This window comes from Eurosta solidaginis, chromosome 5, assembly GCF_040869045.1.
Source record: "Eurosta solidaginis isolate ZX-2024a chromosome 5, ASM4086904v1, whole genome shotgun sequence".
Lineage (NCBI taxonomy): Eukaryota > Metazoa > Arthropoda > Insecta > Diptera > Tephritidae > Eurosta > Eurosta solidaginis.
This window is the reverse complement of record NC_090323.1, coordinates 226,637,230-226,659,930: the sequence shown is the minus strand read 5'-3', so window position 1 is coordinate 226,659,930 and position 22,701 is coordinate 226,637,230. Positions and strand designations below refer to the sequence as shown.

The following is a 22,701-nucleotide window of genomic DNA, read 5'->3' as shown; positions in this document are numbered from 1 at the left end:
CTTGCCAAACACTGCCGAGGGGCGACCCCGCCTAGACAAATTTTCTTCTAACTGAAAAAACTTATTTCTGAATTTTTTTATGTTGCTTTGCCCGGGGCGTGAGCCCAGGATCTTCGATGTGGTAGGCGGAGCACGCTACCATGACTCCACGGTGGGATTTACTTTAATAAATATAGGAATTTAATTCAAAGGCGATCATATTTTTTTTTAGCAATTCGTTATATGAACAACCGAAACCCGAAATTAGGTTTTGTTTTTTTTTTTTGTTTTAGTTTCGTGGCAGAAACAAATGCTGCATGCACTAATATTCCAAGACTCAGTGTTATACTCTCCGAGTGTAGGACTCCTTTCTTTCATTGAGGGGCTATCCACTAAAACCTAACTTCTAACAGTCCGCGCAATTGCCCGTACCTGAGCCCGCATTTAGCTTTATTTCGGGTATGGTTCCGCGCTTAATGAGCCAAATGTCTATTCTCACGATAATAAGCTGGGCGTACATCATTTCGTTTGCTGAGAACTATATTTCTCCCACATCTGCAGGCCGTATCTCAGCTGTTTGTTCGGCAGATTATGCTATTCGTTGCTGGGTGAAGTGTTCGCATTCGGAGAAAGGGTGGCATACACCTATATCTATATTACCGCAGCACAGGCAGTTTCTGGTTTCAACATTCCTTATTCTGTGAAAGTATTTACGGGTGTAACCGGTGTCCAGTTAAGAATACTGTCAGATAGAAGTCAGTCTCACCGTGCTATAGCTTCAACCATGGGTTCAGTTCGGGAATTAGTTCCTGGCCCTCTTTTCTACGGTATTGTTGTTCCACTGTTGTTGCCAGCATCGAACCGATTATTCTCACGCCTACGTGGCAACAGCATATCTGTTCGCCTCTCTTCCCTTGTCTTATAGTACTTTTCTGCCTCCAGTGTGAAGATATATCGGTATGGCTCCCGTAACAACAACAAATTTTAAATTCTTGATATTTAACCTACACTATACTTACATATTCTCTACTGCGAACATTTGTGCATACAACAATAACTAACTACAAATAAACGGACGTAGAATAAAAAGTCGGACACCGCAAAGTTCCCCTCTACCATTTATCATGATTATCTAAAAATATTTCCGGTTTGATTTTGGTCAATGGCAGCAAATAATTTACTTATTATTATATAAGGTAAAAAATTAATGCAATTTTTTGGTCGATTCTACATCACGAAAATGAGCTGATATCAACACAAACAGGCGAGTGTATTAATTGAGAAAGACGAGATTTATAATATTTTAGCTGATCGGAAACATAAATTCTATGAATCAAAACTCTAAATTTTTTATTAAATCACTTTCAGTTCAAACCGTTTTTTGGTAGACCTAGTCCTAGTAGTTCCCTGAAAGTTGACTTTAGGCTAGGTTAGATTAAAAAGACCGGGCCAAGAAATTGCATCCCATCTCAATCCTTAAGTCAGGGCTATTGCCCCCAGGAGGACCACCAATGGGCCGATTTTAATGCCTTGAACGGTAAGTAACCCTTACTACCTCTTGAAATCAACTAAGTAAATTATGGTCTTTACTTCGAAGTTGGATACCACCGCAAGGTCATTGATTGATTGACCGAGAGCAACTAACTTACTTTTACTTAGTGGCGGGCAGTGGCACAGACGATGCCACACACTTTGGTCCTCCTCAATACGCATGTTGCTGTGTGAGTATTTATCAACCACTGAGGAGTGAGAACCCCTACCACGGACAATAGCCCTGACTTATTAAGGGCCAAAAATATTGCTAGTGCACGCTCTATCATAGAAAGGCCAAACCACCCAAGATCCATATTTGCCCTGCTTATGCTGTTTGTGCTCGCACAGAATTTGAAAATGGCCATAGTTTCCTTCAATATTCCTGTCTCCGGGTACTCATGTAAGGCTGATACCGAGGTGTGGACATCTCATTGAAAGATCTGTGGCATTCAGTGAGAGATTTTGCGTTGTCGACACATGAGTCCATGGCCTTTAGCGCGGTCTGGTTGTCCAAGTACATTATCAACCTTTTCCCGTCTTCAGGCACAGTTGAAAAATTAATTATACCAGCGTACATTTCTTCCTGATATACGCTACAATGGTCGGGAAGGCGAAAGGAGATCTTTAGTCTCAGGTCCGGTGAAAAGCTACCACCCCCACCTTCCGGTCAAGCTTAGAGCCTTCGGAACATATGTTAATGCCACCTTGAACAGCCTATTTGCCTGTTTATTTACCCATTATTGTCGTTTGGAAATGCACACTGTGTAATTCGTAGGGAAATTTTTGCAAGAACAATACGCATTGAGTACCTACTCAGATATTGGTGCTCAAAATCGTAGGATGAACACATCCTTCATTCTTCCAACTGCCGGTATCTCTAATTCTCAGGGCTGCAATAACTCCTTTCATTCAAAATACAATGATGATAAATAGAGGATGGCGTTGAGTGCCTCCATCGGAGTGTAGACAAGAGCGCCGCTGGTGCAAAGCTCCGAATTTCTCTGGAACTTTTGTAAGTGTTTGAGATTATAGCCTTTGTAAGTGCCGGTCACCAAAGCAGTACACCAACCAATAGAATCGGGCGTTCAATGGCTCTACATATCTATTGCAATACTTTAGTAGGAAAGCCCTACGAGGCACTAATTGCTATTTCAGAGGAGAACAACGCAGTTGTTTCTTTCTCTACCAAATTTGCTACATTGTCACTCCAAAATGTCTCGCAGATACCTGACTTATCGATTAAGGCCAGGCTTACGCTGCCAACCTAGGGTGGTATAGCATTTTATACCTTTTTGTGAAGAGGATCAGTTACAGATTGCATAAAATGCAGCCTCCAACCGATTGCAGAAAATTTGAAGGAATTTTCCCTGCATAAAAACACAAATATCCTCCGCGTAGTGCCGTTAAAGATAATAAAGTTTAAGGACTTTATATAATAACTTCCAAAAATCGTTTATAACAGCTAAATTGAAATGAAAAGACATTTGAGAACACGCTCATGGTAATTATTTTTAAAGGCCAATATAACATTCACATTGCGCCATAAACTCGAGCTTAGGGGCCAATTTAGAGTTTACCAGTACTGTTAAACTCCAAAATGCGCCATAAAGCTGAGTTAGCGGCGCAATGAGAATGTTATATTAGGCTATTAGCGTATATAACGGAGTTGACACCAAACATCCGAATATACACACATATTTGCTTCTACATCCCACGGAAGACCTCTTTAATGCACATTTCATTACGAGAGATATTCATGCCTGGCACAATATTTAACCTTCGGTAGACACAGCTTTTTTTTACGTAAACGACATACTGGGGTAAGTTTCACCCCAATTCATTAATATGTTTCCACAAACAGAGTTAAAGTTTTTATTTCCATTTTTTTGTAAGTATTTAGATAAAATGAATTTAAATTGAATTGTTTAATTTAATTAAATCAAGGACATCAAATAATGCAATAACATACTTGGTTTTTATTGACATAAAGAAAATTTCTATCAGAAATAGGTTTTGCTTTCTAAGGAAAAAGCAATATCAGGAAACTATCTTGGACTTCAAAAAACTATGTAATTTAGAAATAAATACGTAAATCTACGAAAGAAAGCGAATTCATAAAAATTGGTAAGTTTAATTAGCTTAGCTAAACACTCAAACAAGTTATAAAATTTATTCAATCTTCTTCCGCGCATTGGTAGCAAATCATAGCTCTATGTTCCTCATACATAGGTATGCGGCAGCTAGCACAGGCCTTGGACGTCTTCCGGTTTTTTTCTTTTTCTTTTTTGTCCCAAAACTCACATCTAACAGGTTTTGGAAGTCTTGTGTTACGAGTTGCGCAATTGTCCTGCACTGATAATATTTGCTGTATTTGAATACGCAGGCTTCGTCTAATATACGTAGACTACGGCCGCTCTTTTAAAAACGTTCCGCCTCGGTTTCGTTTAGAGGACGACTTCTAGACCACATTGCCATTATTGATCTAAAATAAAGTCTTTCCTTATAGAAATGGAATTGAAAAAAGATAAAAATTGACCTTATGGAAAAAGTACGCTAACTACACACTGGGGGAAATTTCACCCACTCATTTTTTTAGATCTGCCTAAATTTGGTGCTCACCAATTTAATTGCTGAATTGAAATTCCAAAAAGCCTCGGTTTAATTGATTTTTATATATCCAAAAAAAGATACAACAAGTAAAGGTGTCTAAGTAACCGAACATTATATACTTAGCGTGAGCTTCAATTGCACATTTCATTTCAGATAAATTACTTTTCTACAAAACACGTGTCACCGCCCGTTTAAAAAGAAATTTCTCCCCATTTCCTCTTACAATAAAACTTGATAAGTGAAATATCATTGATTCAAAACAATTTTTTGCTAAGTTATAGCTTATTATTCTAGTCTACGACCCTTTTAAAATTGTTTTATATCTAAGTTGCCGTGGTCTTTAACCGATCTCGTCCATTTTTCCTAGAAATATTTCCTGCTATAGGGAAAATCTGTATACCCAATTTTATTACGCTCCGTTTATTTTTCCTCGAGTTATGGCTCCCGCCTGAGTTATGGCTAACTGCCTGAATTCGAAGAGTAAAGGGCCCATTACTGATACTTAGCATAGACTTGACTTGACTTGACTTGGCGTAAACTTGGCAACTTAGCCACGATTATACTCCACTTAGCGCATACAATCTGGCATCATAATCAATAAATGTCAATTTGTATGACAAAATGTCAAAATGAAATGGAAACAAACAAATGGCATCGCAAAATGTAAACGTCACTTAGAACTCACATAGAAAATCAAAATTCAACAGACTTCTAAGTCAAGTTAAGTGTTGCTAAGTTTTGAATAATCAGTGACATGCAATGTTCATTTAACAGAACTGTAAGTGCCAGTTCTCAATTCATGTCAAGTCTATGCTAAGTATCAGTAATGGGCCCTTAAAATCTGCGTTGCTAAAAAACAGCTAACGGTATATTTCCAAATGTTAAAAATAAACAAACAACAACCCAGCAAACATTTTGTGGGGTAACTCACACCCTTGTGTGTCTACCGAAGGTTAAATATTCTTTTTGCACATTTCAAGACTTGTCATATTTCAACTACCTACTCTTAAATAAATTAAATGGTTGAACGAAAAAATAACAGCAACAAGAAAAAACAAAGATTGAGCGTATGCTCAATTAGTTGAATGTCACATTCTACTGATGCGAGTTTAACACTCATAAAACATACAAATCTTCTGGGCACTAGTGTTGGCAAAGTAACGATAGTCAATGATATCGATTTGTTGCGATAGTTTTGAATTGACTGTCGATGGACTATCGATTATTTTTTTAAATTAACTGGTACGAGTCAGTACCTTTCAAAAAAGCGAGTACTCCATAAATAATGTAAGGAATACTCCTTTGGGAGTATAGGAGTGTTCCAAAATTAATATGTATTCATACAAAAAATGTGCTCCAATTAACATTGCGATGTCCTAGGAGAGGAGTATATATAGAGTATATACGTTAGAGTACTTTCCAAAGTAATTTCACTGTAGTACTCCATGGAGCACCCACAGAGGATCATATGCCAAAGTACTAAAGAGGAATTGTGTCAGAAAGAATTGTCGGAGTGAATTTAATTTAAAATGAAAGTGAATGAAGAGGGGCAATACAACTTTTATATTTTTTACTACGAATATTCTTATGTTATTTAGCATTTGCGTAAATAAAGAAACTAATATAATATGTATAGTGCGCTGATGCATTTTATCAGAGTTGCCATAGTAAAATTTTATTATCAGTTATTTGTATGCAATATTTTACTTTTGGCAACTCTGTTCGATCGTCATCGTGTCGTGATCACGGTCGTTAAAAAACGAGCAATGATCGGCTGATGGTGGTCCGCAAACGCATTGCTAAGGAGTATTGTTAGAGTACTCCAACATGAAGAAAATAGAACACGTAATCCAACAATTTTGGCAGGGTAGGTTGCAGTACTTAAGTCGAATATGTTCAAGGTTCAGCCCCAAAAATAGTTTTGTGATTAAAAAGCCGAAAATTCTGAGCATATTCGATTGTGTAGCAAAAGCAAAGAAACAAGTGTGCCGCTAACGATGGACAGTGTTTGTTTTTAAGTATTTTTTGTTTAAAATTATTTTTATTTATTAATGTAAGAATCCACCATGTTCAATTCTCGTCCCAGAAGATGCTAAGAAAATCTTAGCGAAACGTTGGGCTGCAAGGTGGAAAAAACTTTGTTTTATTCGCACCCCACATAAATAAGATCAGACCAGCTTCTTATGAATAAAAAAATGATGCCAAAAAAACTTCGTTAGGAACAAGCTTTTGTAGTTACCTGGAACAAGTCCAGCCGAGGAACAAAGAGGAGAGCCTGTAAAGCTTCCGCTCTTAGAAATGCCAGTAATTGTTTTTTGAGCCAGCGTGGCTTCAGGCACAGATTTAAAGACCCCATTTTTTTAAACCCAGAATTCGTCTACAAATATTAGGAAATATTTAAAGCAGCCGTCTTATCTTTCGGGGTATGGACAGCGCATTGTGGAAGTAAATATTCAGCTCCTATCGACAGTTTGCCGATACTAGTTTATAAATACTGATATACTAAAGATGGATGCTTCTTTTAATTTTTAAGCGCGGTCCCGTTCTAATTTAATCAGCCTGCTTAATATCGCACATAAGGTATAAGCCCAAAGCCGGCGAATGGATTGGACCTAATAAGTGCGTCTTCAGACCTGGTAGACATACTATGGACTCTGCTACCGCCCAGATATTCATGATATGACAAGTCCTGAAGAAAGCTCATAAAATAATAATCGACACTCATCATACTTTCGCCGACTTCAAAGTAGGCTTTAACAGCGCGAAAATTAGTTGTTTTTATGTTGCTATGTCTGAATTTAAACTGCCTGCAACATGGAAAATCATGTTCATACCAGGCGACTTCCCATCGTGCGTTTTCCATAACCCGGATCTGGAGAAGATGATTCTAAGAGTATATGTACAATATATTATAACGACGCATGCTAATGATCTTGAGATCATTGTCGAAAAAGGTGGATATTGCGGTGAACGTGGACTAGGCGAAGTACTTGTTGTCATCAAAGAAAGAATTGGTACATTCGCACTTGGGCTATTGCGTAACTTTTAATGAATAAAAAGTCGAGACTATAAAGGAATTCGCCTATCTGGGAACCAACATAAACAGCGAAAACAATGTGAGTTCTTGCCAACAATTTGGACGAAAAGTAAAGTTCTCTCGACTAACAAAAATTATGCTCTATGAGCCACTTATCATATCTGTCCTGCTACCTAGATCGAAACTGTGTATAAATTACGTCTCTAGCCAACTGCAGAAATCGTTATTTCCACAATTTATGACTAAACTAAGAGAAGCTGTGAAGCCTTGACAAATGATCTCATACTGTTTTATGATTTTGGAATTTTCGGCTAAAATTCCAAATAATTTTTTTTCTTCATTTGAATTTGCCCATTAAGAAAAGATGTCCATATGTACGAAATAAATTTTAAAATTCCAATGAATACACTTCATGCCGAAATGATTAAGGTGTTCGTGCATATTTTATTTTTTTTTTTTTTGTTTTTTTTTTTTGCTAACGGAATGTTTTCTACCTGAAATTATTTATGTATGATGTAGCAAATCTCTGATTGGCAATTTTGCTTAGAAAAAAACTCATAAACTTGTATATATATGTATGCAGCTACAACTGTATGTGTGTATGTGTGTGTATCATTTAATGACCAATGAAAATTGGGTTAAGTGTGTGTTAGAAAAAGGAATTATTGAAAAACAACAATTTTAAAGAGATGCTGGCAAAGCTGTTCAGTACAGCTCTGCTTCAAACTCCGAAACTCCGGCACAGGTAAAGTGCGGTGCAGGGTGTCAAAAGGTGGAATTTCTGAACCGAAGCCTTTCCATCCATTCGTATTACATGACCTAGCTGGCGAAGCTTTTAAGCCTTTATTCGTTGCATAATATTTATATCGGCATTAAGCTCACCACTCAGGGAGGGCAATTCTTTTCAACTGTCTACTCAGTTCAAAATAGCAGTTGGTGTCCAGAGCGATTCTCCATTCGATTTCGATTTTCGCTGTTAATTTTGATTCTCGGGCCGTTTCTCAGTCTAGTCCACGGTCATCGCGACTTCTCCAATAATCATCCGAAGCGAAGAACCCGGCAATATACTCAGGTAGTGCACAAAACCACCAGAAAAGGGGGTGGAACATCTGTGCCTAATACCAGAACGCCGCAATAATCAACTGCTACCTGACACCCAGCGATAGCATACTGAAGTTTCAACAAAAGCTTGACGACATCGAGGGCACAGCCCGGTAAATGGGCGAAGCTGTAATCAGAGGCGACTTCAACTCGGGAACTATTGAATGAGAAATGCCAACTGCTAACCCAAGAAGAAGACGCGTACAAGACATGACGGCTAGGCTGGGGCTTACAGTCATAAACTCTGGTTCACGATGGCGTCAAACAACATATCTAGGGTCATACAGGAGTGAAACTTGCTTTAAGACATCGCTGGCTTCGCCCACTTTCCTAGTTGGGTCACAGGAAGGTAGACACCGAATCGCTAATTACCGCCATCGAAACATACCCGCTGAACAAAATCGCCTCATCAATTGCTGAAGAGCGGTGTCAAACAGGCATGCAGCAAACCTATGCTAATGCTATAACATATAAACAGTGGACAAATTCGTTTACTGGTGGACAGAATTAATAGCAGTGCTAAGACGAAACTGAAGGAGAATCATACAAGAAAGAGGAAAAGCACTTGAAGGACGTTATTACTAACAACAAGAAGCGGAAATAGGAGGATCTTCGAGTAGATGTCAGAAGGGACCCTTAGGACATGGGTTACAAAGAAGTAATACAAAAGATTTTGGCGAAGATGCCGACAACGAAGCTTGATACAGCTGAAATGGATAAAATAGTAAAAAAAACCCCACCCACGAAATAAGGGAAAATATTGATATATATAAAGCATTTTTAAAGAACGGATTGTTCATCCAAAAATGGAAAAAGCAGCAGCTTGTGTTCATTGGAAAGGACAAGGGACCCAAATTCGACATCAGCTTACCGGCCGTTATATGTGGGCAACAGAAAACTTTTTGAATGACTCCTAAAACCAGGTACCGCTGCCGAAATTGCTGCAATCTTTAAAGTCCGAAACATAAGAAGCACTCATAAAGCTCAAATCTAGTTATGATACGCACAAAGGAGCGGCATATACCGCTAGAAGTTACATGCGACTGAGAAGGCATCTAAACAGGTATCGTTGCTAAGCAGGCTGATGGACATCACCTTATCCACGTTAATGTATGGCTTCGAGTTGTAGGCAAATATGCTTCGTAAGGCCTGGCGACCCCAAGTTCCTCAAGGAACTAGGGGGTGGTATGGCCTAAATACCAATCAAAAGGCTATCAACACCGATAACACTCCCCAAAACCTTAGCGCAGTGTCTTTATTATTAATACAACAACAACTATCCCTTTGCCGCCGAATTAAGCGGGAGTCATTGGTGCCGTATGTCGCTGTAGTCGTATCCCTAACGTAATCAACATGTTTATCGTTACGACGATAAACCAAAAACCAATTGGTTGGCTACGATACGGTTACGACCTTAGCGGCACCAATAATCGATTGCATTGATTCCCATAAGGTTGATCGAATCAGCTGTTATAAGGTTACCGATACGGTTCCCGATAAAGCACCAATGTCTGCAGCTTTACGCGCCAGCTTCTGCGTATTTAAAAGCATGAAGTAAAGAACGTCGAAAGGCTGAAGTAGTAACAACTTGCAACAGCAGTGGCATCATATCTCTCAAGTACTTTGCACTTTCGCCGATAAAAAAATTGGTTACGGGCTAACACGGAAAAACAAGCCTCGTTGCAACCGAAAAAAAGGACGCTGCCTGTGGGCTATCTTGAAAGCGAACACAACGCACAATACTATGAACGCTACCGCGAGTTTAAAAGTGAAGCGAGACGCCTTTACGGAATAAAAAAGCAGAGACATAAAGGCGTGAGTGCGAGAAGCTTGGGCTGCTAGCCACCAGAAACAACGCCTTCAAATTTTACTAAAAAATCCGGCCACAGGCAGAAGGTTTTAAGCCCTGGACCAACTCTTGTTAAAACGAAAGCGGCGACGTGGTAACCGATGTTTGTTTAAATTCAGCAAGAACATTTCATAAGTATTAAATCTGTGTCACAGTTTGCTAATATGAAACGTTTCAACTTATATATTCATGGATTTTCACTTTTCACTTAGATATTATTTTAATTTTTTCAACTGAAATTTAGTGTAGAACTTTTTTTGCAAAATTTTGATTTGTTTTCAATATGTTTCAGTAATTTATTTAAATTTATCAAATAATTCGTTTCATAAAAATTTTTAAAAATTATCTCAAATGATCAAAATGGTTTTAACTTTTCACTCATCATAAAAACTTTAAAACATTTTACCTAAAATATATCACGCACACAGAGCTAAATTATTGCTTGTTAGCAAAATTTTGTTAACCAGTTGTGGGACAAAAAATTATTTGTTTTTAATCATGACTATTTTTTCTACGCATTGTTTTTAAGCTTTATTTCGTTTATTGATTTTATCCACTATTTAACATTCTAACAAGTTTTGCGGTCGCATTTAATTCATTGCCGCATGGCCTGTTTATTTTTGTTGTTGTTTTATTTTTTTTACTGTATCAACAACAAAAAAAACTAATATGTTATTAAACAGCAGTTTAGCAAACGCGCGCCACACACCAAAAACACATGAAATCCGTTGCGAGTCTCAAGCACGACTGATCCAACAGCCAGCTTAGCATTTTTCAAGCGCTATTTTAAACCAATCAAACAGCCAACCGTTTTCAGCTTAGGTTTGAAGCAACCATCGCACATCAAGTTGTTGCATTCCATCGAACATTTGTTGCTGAAAGCTTTTTGTTGTCCCATAAATTGCTGCTTGCTTAGTTGCCAATAATACAAGTTGTTATTGTCTTGACTATTAGTTACTCATACTACTTATGTAGATGGATTTGTTGTTGGCATTGCAGCTAGCATTCCGAAGATAACAAACAATGCACGTGCTGTAGTTACAATACAAACATACATACTTGCATATGTATTTACGTATGTTCAGATGTCATGCGACGCCTATAGATACAAGTTTGTAACTTCAACGCACATACAATGAAAACCCTGCAATTAAACCTACAAGTTGTGAATTACGTTATAGCTAGTAGGAAAAATAAAGTCCACCCTAGGAAAACGAATGTCATGCTTCACAAGTCACTTATCGTACCCGTCCTGCTATATGGCGCAGAAGCATGCACCATGACAACATCAGATGAATCGGGAGTGTAAAAGCTCTTCGAAAGATTTGTGGACCTCTACACCTTGGCTATGGTGAGTACCGAAGAAGATTTAACGATGAGCTGTACGAGCTTTACGCAGAAATCAACATAGTCTAGCGAATTAAAACGCAGCGGCTACGCTGGCTAGGCCATGTTATGCGAATGAAAGGCAACGCTCCGGCTAAGAAAATGTTTCTATAGGAACCCGCCTATGGAAGCAGAAGAAGAGAACGGCCCGCACTCCGCTGGAAGGATCAGGTGGAAAACGATTTAAACTCCCGTGGTGTGACCAATTGGCGCCAGTTGGCAGCGCGTAGAAGCGAATGGCATACCTTGTTGGAAGGCCATAACGGTTTAAACGGTTAAGCACCAATTAAGGAAGTAAGTAGGAGACACTAGCTTTATTTTGTAATTAAGGTTTGGTGGCAACCCCACCCAATAACTATTTGAATACTTTTCGTTTGATATCCATATTGATATGGTGGTGGATGTTAGCAGTTCTATACATCACTATGCTGCTAGTAAATAAATGCACAACAACAGCAAAGAAAGCAGCTACATATATGTACATGCAAACATCAAAGCAAGTTGCCACACATATATGTAAACTGCTAAGCTAACAGCATAGAGAATTTTTCACATTCATACATGTAGTTGGCAGCTAAGGGAAGAGTTGTCACTCACACATACACACGCATATATCTAGAAGATAAACGCAAATATCAGATACATAAAGGAGACGTAAATAAGCAGCTGTTCGCGAAAAGTCTAGACTTTAGAAGGAATAGGTTAGCGAGGTATCCGAGAGTATAAAAGCAGCGCAAGCTGAGGAATAATGGATCAGTTTGATTTTAACACGCTATTAGTGATATACGCGAGTATTGTAATTGTGAAGTACTACTACTACAGTAGATATTGCTATACTGAATATTTGAGCTTCCCAAAATTCGTTACAATATATTTTAGTTGATAGATGCTACCAAAAGGGTGAATTTCTGTTATGAAATGCTTCTCAACAAAATGTCATATGCCCTTTATGCTGAAGTTCGGAACTGACATTAAAACTGTATGTCCAACCATTTGGAAAGAAGAGGTACTAAAATGGCAAACTGCAAGCTGGATCTCCTTAATTTTCTCAGACATATATTATACCAAACCACCTCTATAATAGTTCAGCGAATAATAGCCTATCACCTTTTTTATAGGCCACGATAATGAAGACAATCCTCTTTGTGTTGATGAAGGACTAAGCTTCCGTTGATGTTTCCAATTAATGTCAGTTATCGCGAAGGTAAGGGGATTGCCACTCTATTGCAAGATGGGCAAAACCGTTTAGCGGATGTTGCTCCAATACAGTCCAGTCCAGTCTTCGCCTTAAATAGTAGACCCAGAGATAATGGATATTGTGGAGCTCTGAACTAACTCACAGTTAGGGTAAAGGAATGAAATAGGACGATAAGACTCAGGGTTTTCTTTTTCCTGTGGTTTAAATTGTGGAATCACTCAACTTAGTTTTCTAATATGCGTAGCCATTGATAGGCTAAAGGCCTAGATAAGATGTTCAGCTCAAAAAATGGGGTCTAGTCAGTCGGCTGAATAGCCTGTGTCCTGGCTTTATTCTAAGGCTTTCACAAAGACCTAAACGATTTTCAAAACGAATCCGCTTCTGAGAAAGGTTTTAGATAAGCAGCAACTCTACCCGTATCATTTTATGTTCATAAAGCATTTATAGAACTCCAAGCTCCTAATACTATCTCAACCATTCAAAAATTGTTTAGATACAAAATAATATTTAATAGGCAAAGAGTTTGTGGGGTTACAGTAATATACTTTCTTCTTTATGCGCTGCTGCCATCCCAAGAGAAAGCCTGATTTATATCGAAAAGAGATTTATCTGGAAACCTTAACCTAAGATGAGTATCTGGGAAGCATCAGTAGTATTGTATAGCAGATGCGGGGTCTTCCACCAGTGTGTGGACCTAGCGCAGTAAATAATACTTTAGCTACTACTATTAGAAACGGCAAAGCCTATGTTTCCTAAAGGTGTACTTTTCTGGTACTATATACTGAGGGTAAAACTCGAATCATTTAGCGAACACATTCCTAGTGTTGTATACAATGTTGCCATTAGAACAAGTCTGGCTGCGATTGAACGTAATGAAACTCCTTCTAAGTTTCGCTTAGGTTCAGGTCATTCAAAAACTTTAAGTTTGTATATAAGGGAAGTGCGCTTTCTTTCGGACTAGTTCGATCTCTTCCAAGAGTACTAACAATAAACTAGTATTTTTCCTTACTAGCTTGACGTTTTACTACAGGGTACATACTTAGGTACATATTTGTATCCATAACCGTTTTAGTAGGCAATCTTACTCTGCTATTTGCTTTTTACTGTCGCATTCGCATATCCAATACAGGTTTCTTTTTGGCATAAACATTGTTTCTAGTTTTTCTCATTTTTTTTTCGCTCGCAGCAATTTGGCGCAATTTTCGCATAGCTGCCTTTAAAATCTCTTGCACACATACGCCCACATTAAAGTTAGCGCATGCGCCACCGAGTATGCATGATATGCACCAAAACAAAAATCAAACATTAAAATGTCATAGACCATCGGAGTCAACGATTTTAGATCCAGTATTCTTACGAAATACAATGAGAAAAGTATGTGTAGCATTCACTGGAATGAAACGTATAAATATATAAACCAAAAGCCACTCCCTACCTTAAGGTGTTATCCGTTCCGTCCCCGCCTCGCTGGCAAATAATTTAACATCTCCGAAAACACGATGAAGAGATTCGGTTTCCTAAAACACATCTGTTTAATCTGAAAAATCATTACGAGGCCCTCGTACTCATCCACGCGTGGTCGGTAAATTTCTTTTGCCAAGTCGTGATGCCGGTAAACGTCCTTGAATTGCGATTGATTGAGTTGCGCTATATATACAACTTTCATAGATAAATCGGTCGAGTTTCTGTCAACTTCATGGGACGTCTATAAGCATTTCCATAACTTTCTGTGGAAACTATGTGATATTTCTAAGATGAAATGCGTATACCAAGTGTCCCTCAGTCGACTGATTCGTCAAATACCAATCCCATTGAGTTTTAAAACAGAGCTGATAGTTTCTCAAACGAACTTATCTTAGAACTCTTGGCTTTGGAGAACGTTTTTGTTTCAACTCAGGTCAAAGTGAATAGGTTATTATATGACTTTTCCCCAATGGTAAGGAGCGCAGGTTGGGCCTGGAAACATGGTGCCTGAATAAAAAGCATATAATAAAATTATTACCATCAACGTAATCTAAAAAAAGCGCGAGTACTAAGTACTCGCATTGGTTTATTATTGTAACGAATAGGGAAAGTCCGCTTATTCCAAACCTTTTACTAACGTTCGTATCGCTAAATTATTGAATAAATAACTCCAATATTCAATAATGCAAAATGGTCTTCATTAGACTACTTTGAAAGTACCCACATTAACACTTATACTTCACAACCCATAGGGTGCTTAAATCAAAACTAATCGCTGACTACTCAGCTTTCCCTGCTTTTATACTCTCTGTTGTCTCGTCCACCCATTTCTCCTAAGATCTAGTAACTTCGCGAAATTCATGCTTAGTTACCAACCATATATGTACATGTATATTTCTAGTTTATAGTCTCTCGCATAGCCATATGCGTGTGTATATGTGAGTACTACTTCGGCTGATGATTACATCTGTGTGTGAGTTATCTCTTCGTTGTCTTATATGTATGTGGGTAAATGTGTTTATGTAGCTTGCTTTAATGTGGTTGTGCCTCTATTTAATAAACAAAGGGATGTGAGATCAATTAGTGATGCCAATATTCGTCACATTATCGACATGGAATTTTTAGTCGAGTTATCGGTTCGTTGTTGGCTTGTTATGGCTGAGTCAACGGGTTCTTCTTGATTTCTTTTGGGAGTATTATATCCGGATTAAAGATTAGTGTAGTTTTATCGGTATCTGTCGTAAACACATTATTAATTGGCGCGATAACCTCCGAAGAGATTTTAGGTCGAGCTTCTCTTTCAATTTTCACTGAGAAGGTTTCTATGGCAGAAATACACTCGGAGTGTTTGTCAAATAACAAATTAGTAACACTCCCTTAAAAATCAGTAACATTTTCCGAACAATTGATAATTTTTCGGTAAAACTCGATAAATTATCGATAACACGCACATAAAAATGTTTAAACCTCGGTAAAAATCGATAACTTTGTGACAATTTAACGAAGCATATCGATAAATTTCCAATAGAAAGTCGATAACTTTTTGATAACTAATCGATAAGAAACCGACAACTCTTTGATAAAAAATCAATAACTCATTGGTAACCTTTGTTATTCTAACTGGAACAACTTTTTTCTAAAGTATTTGAATGCTGTTTCGCTCTTGATTTGAACCCATGACCTCCGATGTAGTGGGCGAGCACGCAACCAACACACCACTGTGGTCATCGTGATCATCTAATGGTATTGGATATGTAACGGGGTAATTTGAGTTTAGTATACATATTGCAATATCCATAGGAAGTTGTTCCGCAGTAAAGTTGTCCTCTTGTCCTTAAAGTTGCCACCTTCGTCCTCCTTGGCAGGTGAAGATAGGATTACAAATTAGGCATTAGAGACACGAAAGTTAACAAAGGAATTTACAAACTCTTTGGGATTCAAGGATTTGTAGAGCACAAACTTTTTAAAGGGTTGCCAATGCAGTTCATATCTTAACCAACCCAATACCCAACCTCATCTACCCGTGGCGAATCTAGCAGGCGAGACTATGGCGACAGCAAGTTCCACGCGAAAGGAGGCGTTGAATGATCTAGAAGGGTCGACAAGGCCACATCAAATCGATCCCGATATGGTCGGGCAGTACCTAAATGGTGATATTTTGAATCAATATACTGCAAACGACAATTAACATCGATAAAACTTCTCAAAATCTTTGGGGAGTCTCCTTATTGCTACAATGATAATACGGTTTTAGGTAATATTCCATATTGTATCGAATGTTAGCAGCTCTGAGCGATGCTATCGTCTCTAAGCCGATGCTAAGCAGTGACGTGAATTCACATCCATAGATCAATCATTATGTATCTACATAAACGAAACAATAATTGCGTCTACACATATGTACCATGTACGTATACAAGCAGCGGAGAGTCAATGCACAAACTCATGCATATATCTAAGATAATCCTATAAGTATGCAATGAGAAAAACTATAAAATTGTGCAATTGTAGTTACAGCTGAGAAGTTTGAGAGCTGTTGGACTAGTAGATTCTGGAAGCGCCTAGAAGATGCGAAGGTTGAAATCAAAGAGTATAAAAGGCGGCAATTGTAGAGGCGCTGGAATTCAGTTTGATTTGAGGTTTCGATTAAGACGCTATCTAGCGAGCAATAGCAGTATTATTTTGAAAGTCAATTTCATTTAAGCTATCAGTTTGGTTATTAAGCCAGCTAGTTGCAAAGTATAAGTGTTATTATGAAGTACTTTAATAAAGGCCATTTTTCCATTATTCAATACTGGAGTTATTTATTCAACAGTTTAGTGATACGAACTTAGCAAAAGGGCAAATAAGAGGATTTGCAAGTAAATTCGTTTCAATATAATATTTTTCTTCTTAGAAGTGATTGCGCGTGAAGCAAGTATTTTCTAAATATTTGATGGAAATGGTACTGTGTAGACACAATAAACGATTCGAAAAGTATATAATATCAATACTTTTACAGCCTAAGTTCAAGGGGTTGGAGAACAGTGTTCATGCTTGGTTCTCCGAGTTTCCCTTAACTCCGGTGACCTTTTTTTCATATAGCCGTCCTGGCGCTTAACCGAAATCAAACTTGATTTCAAAAAGGCCCCGTAAAAGCTCATCTCCGTTCACTCATCTTGTACCTACTCACTCAAGATGGCATCCCGAAGTTGTGTTGGACCATCTTAAGAACCTTTGTGACTAGCTTTCTCCTATTTATTACCTACGAGTACAATAACTATCAGAAAATAATTGAAAATAGTAATAGATAACACCCATTTCATTGAAGCTTTAAAGTTGTTTGACACACCCACTTTCTACAAATAAAAACAAGTAAGGACGGGACTGTCTTTGGCTGTGCCGAAGATTTCATACCTTTCATGAATGGGGCTGAACAATAATCTTATCCCGTTCGTAATCTCCAAATAATCGGATGTATAAGATAAGAAATATATAGTGAACAGATGTACATAACTAAACGATTTTTAAGATAAATATAAAATAAACAAGTAAGGAAGGTTAAGTTCGGGTGTAACCGAACTTTGCATACTCAGTTGAGAGCTATGGTGACAACATAAGGGAAAATAACCATGTAGGAAAATGAACCGAGGGAAACCGTGGAATGTGTTTGTATGACATGTGTATCAAATGAAAGACATTAAAGAGTATTTTATGAGGGAGTGGGCCATAGTTCTATAGGTGGTCGCCATGTAGGGATATCGCCATAAAGGTGGATCAGGGTTGACTCTAGAATTTGTTTGTACAATATGGGTATCAAAAAAAACGGTGCTAATGAGTATTTTAAAAGGGAGTGATGGTAGTTGTATAGGTGGTCGCCTTTTCGAGATATCGCCATAAAGGTGGACCAGGGGTGACCCTAGAATTTGTTTGTACAATATAAATAAATAAATAAATGTAAGGCGCGATAACCTCCGAAGAGATCTAAGGCCGAGCTTCTCTTCCAATTTGCGTCGTGCTCCTCTTGATTTTTCCCTACAAATAGGCCGGACGGGACCTACATGTTTTATGCCGACTCCGAACGGCATCTGCAAGGCAGATGAGTTTTCACTGAGAGCTTTTCATGGCAGAAATACAATCGGAGCGCTTGCCAGACACTGCCGAGGGGCGACCCCGCTTAGAAAAATTTTCTTCTAATTGAAAAATCTTATTTCTAAAATTTTGATGTTGCTTTGCCCGGGAGTTGAACCCAGGGCATACGGTGTGATAGGCGGAGCACGTTACCGTCACACCACGGAGGCCGTTACCATCACACCACAATATGGGTATCAAAAAAAACGGTGCTAATGAGTATTTTAAAAGGGAGTGGGGCTTAGTTCTATAGCTGGACGTCGTTTCGAAATATCGCCATAAAGGTGGACCAGGGGTGACTCTAGGATGTGTTTGTACGATACGGGTATCAAATTAAAGGTATTAATGAGGGTTTTAAAAGGGAGTGGTGGTAGTTGTATAGGTGGTCGCCTTTTCGAGATATCGCCATAAAGGTGGATCAGGGGTGACTCTAGAATACGTTTGTGCAATATGGGTATCAAATGAAAGGTGTTAATGAGTATTTTAAAAGGGCGTGGGGCTTAGTTCTATAGGTGGACGTCGTTTCGAAATATCGCCATAAATGGGTATCAAACGAAAGGTGTTAATGAGTATTTTAAAAGGGAGTGGGCCTTAGTTCTATAGGTGGACGACGTTTCGAAATATCGCCATAAAGGTGGACCAGGGGTGACTCTAGGATGTGTTTGTACGATATGGGTATCAAATTAAAGGTATTAATGAGAGTTTTAAAAGGGAGCGGTGGTAGTTGTATATGTGAAGGCGTTTGCCAGATATCGACCAAAATGTGGACCAGGGTGACCCAGAACATCGTCTGTTTGATACCGCTAATTTATTTATATATGTAATACCTGCAAAGATTTCAAGGGTTTTTTATTTCGCCCTGCAGAACATTTTCATTTTCTTCTACTTAATATGGTAGGTGTCACAACCATTTTACAAAATTTTTTCCAAAGTTATATTTCGCGTCAATAAACCAATCCAATTACCATGTTTCATCCCTTTTTTCGTATTTGGTATAGAATTATGGCATTTTTTTCATTTTTCGGAATTTTCGATATCGAAAAAGTGGGCGTGGTCATAGTCGGATCTCGTTCATTTTTTACACCAAGATAAAGTGCGTTCAGATAAGTACGTGAACTAAGTTCAGTAAAGATATGTCGATTTTTGCTATAGTTATCGTGTTAACGGCCATGCCGAAGGACAGACGGACGACCGTGTATAAAAACTGGGCGTGGCTTCAACCGATTTCGCCCATTTTCACAGAAAGCAGTTAGCGTCATAAAATCTATGCCCCTACCAAATTTCAAAAGGATTGGTAAATTTTTGTTCGACTTATGGCATTAAAAGTATCCTAGACAAATTAAATGAAAAAGGGCGGAGCCACGCCCATTTAGAAATTTTCTTTTATTTTTGTATTTTGTTGCACCATATCATAACTGGAGTTGAATGTTGACATAATTTACTTATATACTGTAAAGATATAAAATTTTTTGTTAAAATTTTACTTTAAAAAAAATTTTTTTTTCAAAAGTCGGCGTGGTCCTTCTCCGATTTTGCTAATTTTTATTAAGCGTACATATAGTAATAGGAGTAACGTTCCTGCCAAATTTCATCATGATATCTTCAACGACTGCCAAATTACAGCTTGCAAAATTTTAAATTACCTTCTTTTAAAAGTGGGCGGTGCCACTCCCATTGTCCAAAATTTTACTAATTTTCAATTCTGCGTCATAAGTTCAACTCACCTACCAAATTTCATCGCTTTATCTGTCTTTGGTAATGAATTATTGCACTTTTTCGGTTTTTCGAAATTTTCGATATCGAAAAAGTGGGCGTGGTTATAGTCCGATATCGTTCATTTTAAATAGAGATCTGAGATGAGTGCTCAGGAACCTACATACCAAATTGCATCAAGATACCTCAAAATTTACTCAAGTTATCGTGTTAACGGACGGACGGACGGACGGACATTGCTAAATCAAATTTTTTTTCGATCCTGATGATTTTGATATATGGAAGTATATATCTATCTCGATTCCTTTATACCTGTACAACCAACCGTTATGCAATCAAACTTAATATACTCTGTGAGCTCAACTGAGTATAAAAATAGGTAGGTACTTTGTGTGAGGATGTAAGTTTCAGGTTTTTTGTGGTCTGCGTGTAAAAACTATGACTACGAATCACGTATTTCAACAATATGTGACGTAAAAGTAACTATTTGATGAAATTTGATGAATTCTGAAGCTTCTAGCCGTAAAAAAGGGGCAATAATGACAGTTTATATGAAGTATATAATATATATACCACCGATCTCTATGATTTTTTCATACAACAATATATGCTATATACGTAAGCATTCGTTGAAATTTGAAGCCTCTAGCTCTTAAAATATGGCAGTAATTACGAAAAGTTTCTTATCTGAACAATCGGTTGTGGGGGATAAATACTATATATACGACCGATCTCATCAATTTTTTCAGACAGCAATATGTGCAATATACGAAAGTATATGGTGAAGTTTGAAGCTTCAATCTGTTAAATTGAGGAAGATATGACAAAAATCCTCTTTTTCTGAAAAATCGGTTGTATGGAGGATATATGCTATAGTGGTCCGATCCGGCCGGTTCCGACAAATGTCTAATCAGACACCCAAATACACCCGCTCACGAAATTTTATCAAGATATTTCAAAAATTGAGGGACTAGTTTGCATACAAACAGACAGACAGACGGACACACGGACATGGCTAAATCAACTGAGCTCTTCATCCTGATTATTTCGTTATACTTAATGGTGGGTCTATCTATTTTCCTTTAAGTACTTCCAATTTTGGGTTTCGTGACGAAATTAATATACCATTTCATTTTCATGAAAAGTATAAAAATCGGTGTTATTTATACGAATAAGTATTAAACGAAGTAAAGTCTAAAAATAAACTGACCGGTTCAAGTTTTTGGTAATAAATGCAATAAAAGCATACTTTAGAGGTTTTTGTGTGTTAATAATTCAAAAAAATAATAAAACCAGAATTGATTTCACTTCGCGCCAAGCCATGCCCCACAATCGCAATTTGCCAGCTGGCTAACCAAATCGCTGATAATCGACAAGAAAGTTGTAACCAGACAACATCAAGCCTGGCACTTGTTGCTCCCAACTTGGCTGCCAGTCAATAAGTATTCGTAGCTCAGTGTTTGTCCATAGCTAAGAAGATGCCCTTACCGTGACCTACAAATGAACAACAGATTTTCGTTCCTTCCCTAGTTCTGTATGTATGTACACTATGCAGGTGTATGTATGTATTTATTGTAGGCTTGTAAGCCCACTTATCATCTATAACGCTTCTCATTATACTCAGAGTGCTTTGCACACAGGCATTAGGCATTTTTCAGCCTCCCCGCAAGAAAAAAAAAAGGTATAAAGGAATCGAGATAGATATAGACTTCCATATATCAAAATCATGAGTATCGAAAAAAATTTGATTGAGCCATGTCCGTCCGTCCGTCTGTCCGTTAACACGATAACTTGAGTAAATATTGAGATATCTTCACCAAATTTGGTACACGAGCGTATCTGGAGCCAGAATAGATTGGTATTGAAAATGAGCGAAACCGGATGATAACCACGCCCACTTTTTATATATATAACATTTTGGAAAACACCAATAACCTGATAATTTAGTAAATAATGCACCTGGAATGTTGAAATTTGACGTGTGGACTGACATTGAGACTCTTGATAAAAATTTGAAAAAAAAATTTAAAATGGGCGTGGCACCGCCAACTTGTGATACCTCAATTTTACAAATATTATTAATCAGAAACCAAAAATAGTTTAACCTATCGTAACAAAATTCGGCAGAGAGTGTGCCTTTATTATAAGGAATGCTTTGAAGAAAAATCGACGAAATCGGTTAAGGATCACACCCACTTTTATATAAAAGATTTTTAAAGGGTCGTGGACGAATAAAATAAGCTATATCTTTTCAAAAAAGAGCTTTATAGCAATGGCATTTCATTTCCCAAATGGATTTATAACAATAAATAGGAAAAATTCCAAATTTTAAAAAATGGCCGTGGCACAGCCCTTTTTATTACTAAGCAATTTTCTATGTTTCGAGAGCCATAACTCGAAGAAAAATTAGCATATCATAATGAAATTATGTAAACATATTTTCCTTATAGTAGAAAATATTTCTAGTAAAAATGGACGGGATCGGTTAAAGACCACGGCAACTTAGGCAAAAAACAAGTTTAAAAGGGTCGGAGGTTACAATAATAAGCTATAACTTAGCAAAAAATAGTTTTGAATAAATGATATTTCACTTATCAAGTTTTATTGTTAGAGGAAATGGGGAGACATTTTTTTAAACGGGCGGTGCCACGTGTTATGTAGAAAAGTAATTTATGAAATGAAATGTATAATTGAAGCTCACGCTGAGTATATAATGTTCGG

At 37.7% G+C, this 22,701-nt stretch overlaps 1 protein-coding gene across 6 annotated transcripts in view; it reads right to left on the bottom strand.

Annotated features, from left to right (window-relative positions):
* Nucleotides 1-10,836, bottom strand: part of LOC137252647 (SEC14 domain and spectrin repeat-containing protein 1-B) — a 92,370-nt gene extending 81,534 nt beyond the window's left edge. For all 6 annotated transcript variants that reach the window (XM_067788674.1, XM_067788680.1, XM_067788677.1 and 3 more), the window contains exon 1: nucleotides 10,516-10,836. The gene's annotated coding sequence lies outside the window, so the exon portion shown is untranslated. The remainder of the gene's footprint in view (nucleotides 1-10,515) is intronic.
* Between the last annotated feature and the right edge of the window lie 11,865 nt (nucleotides 10,837-22,701).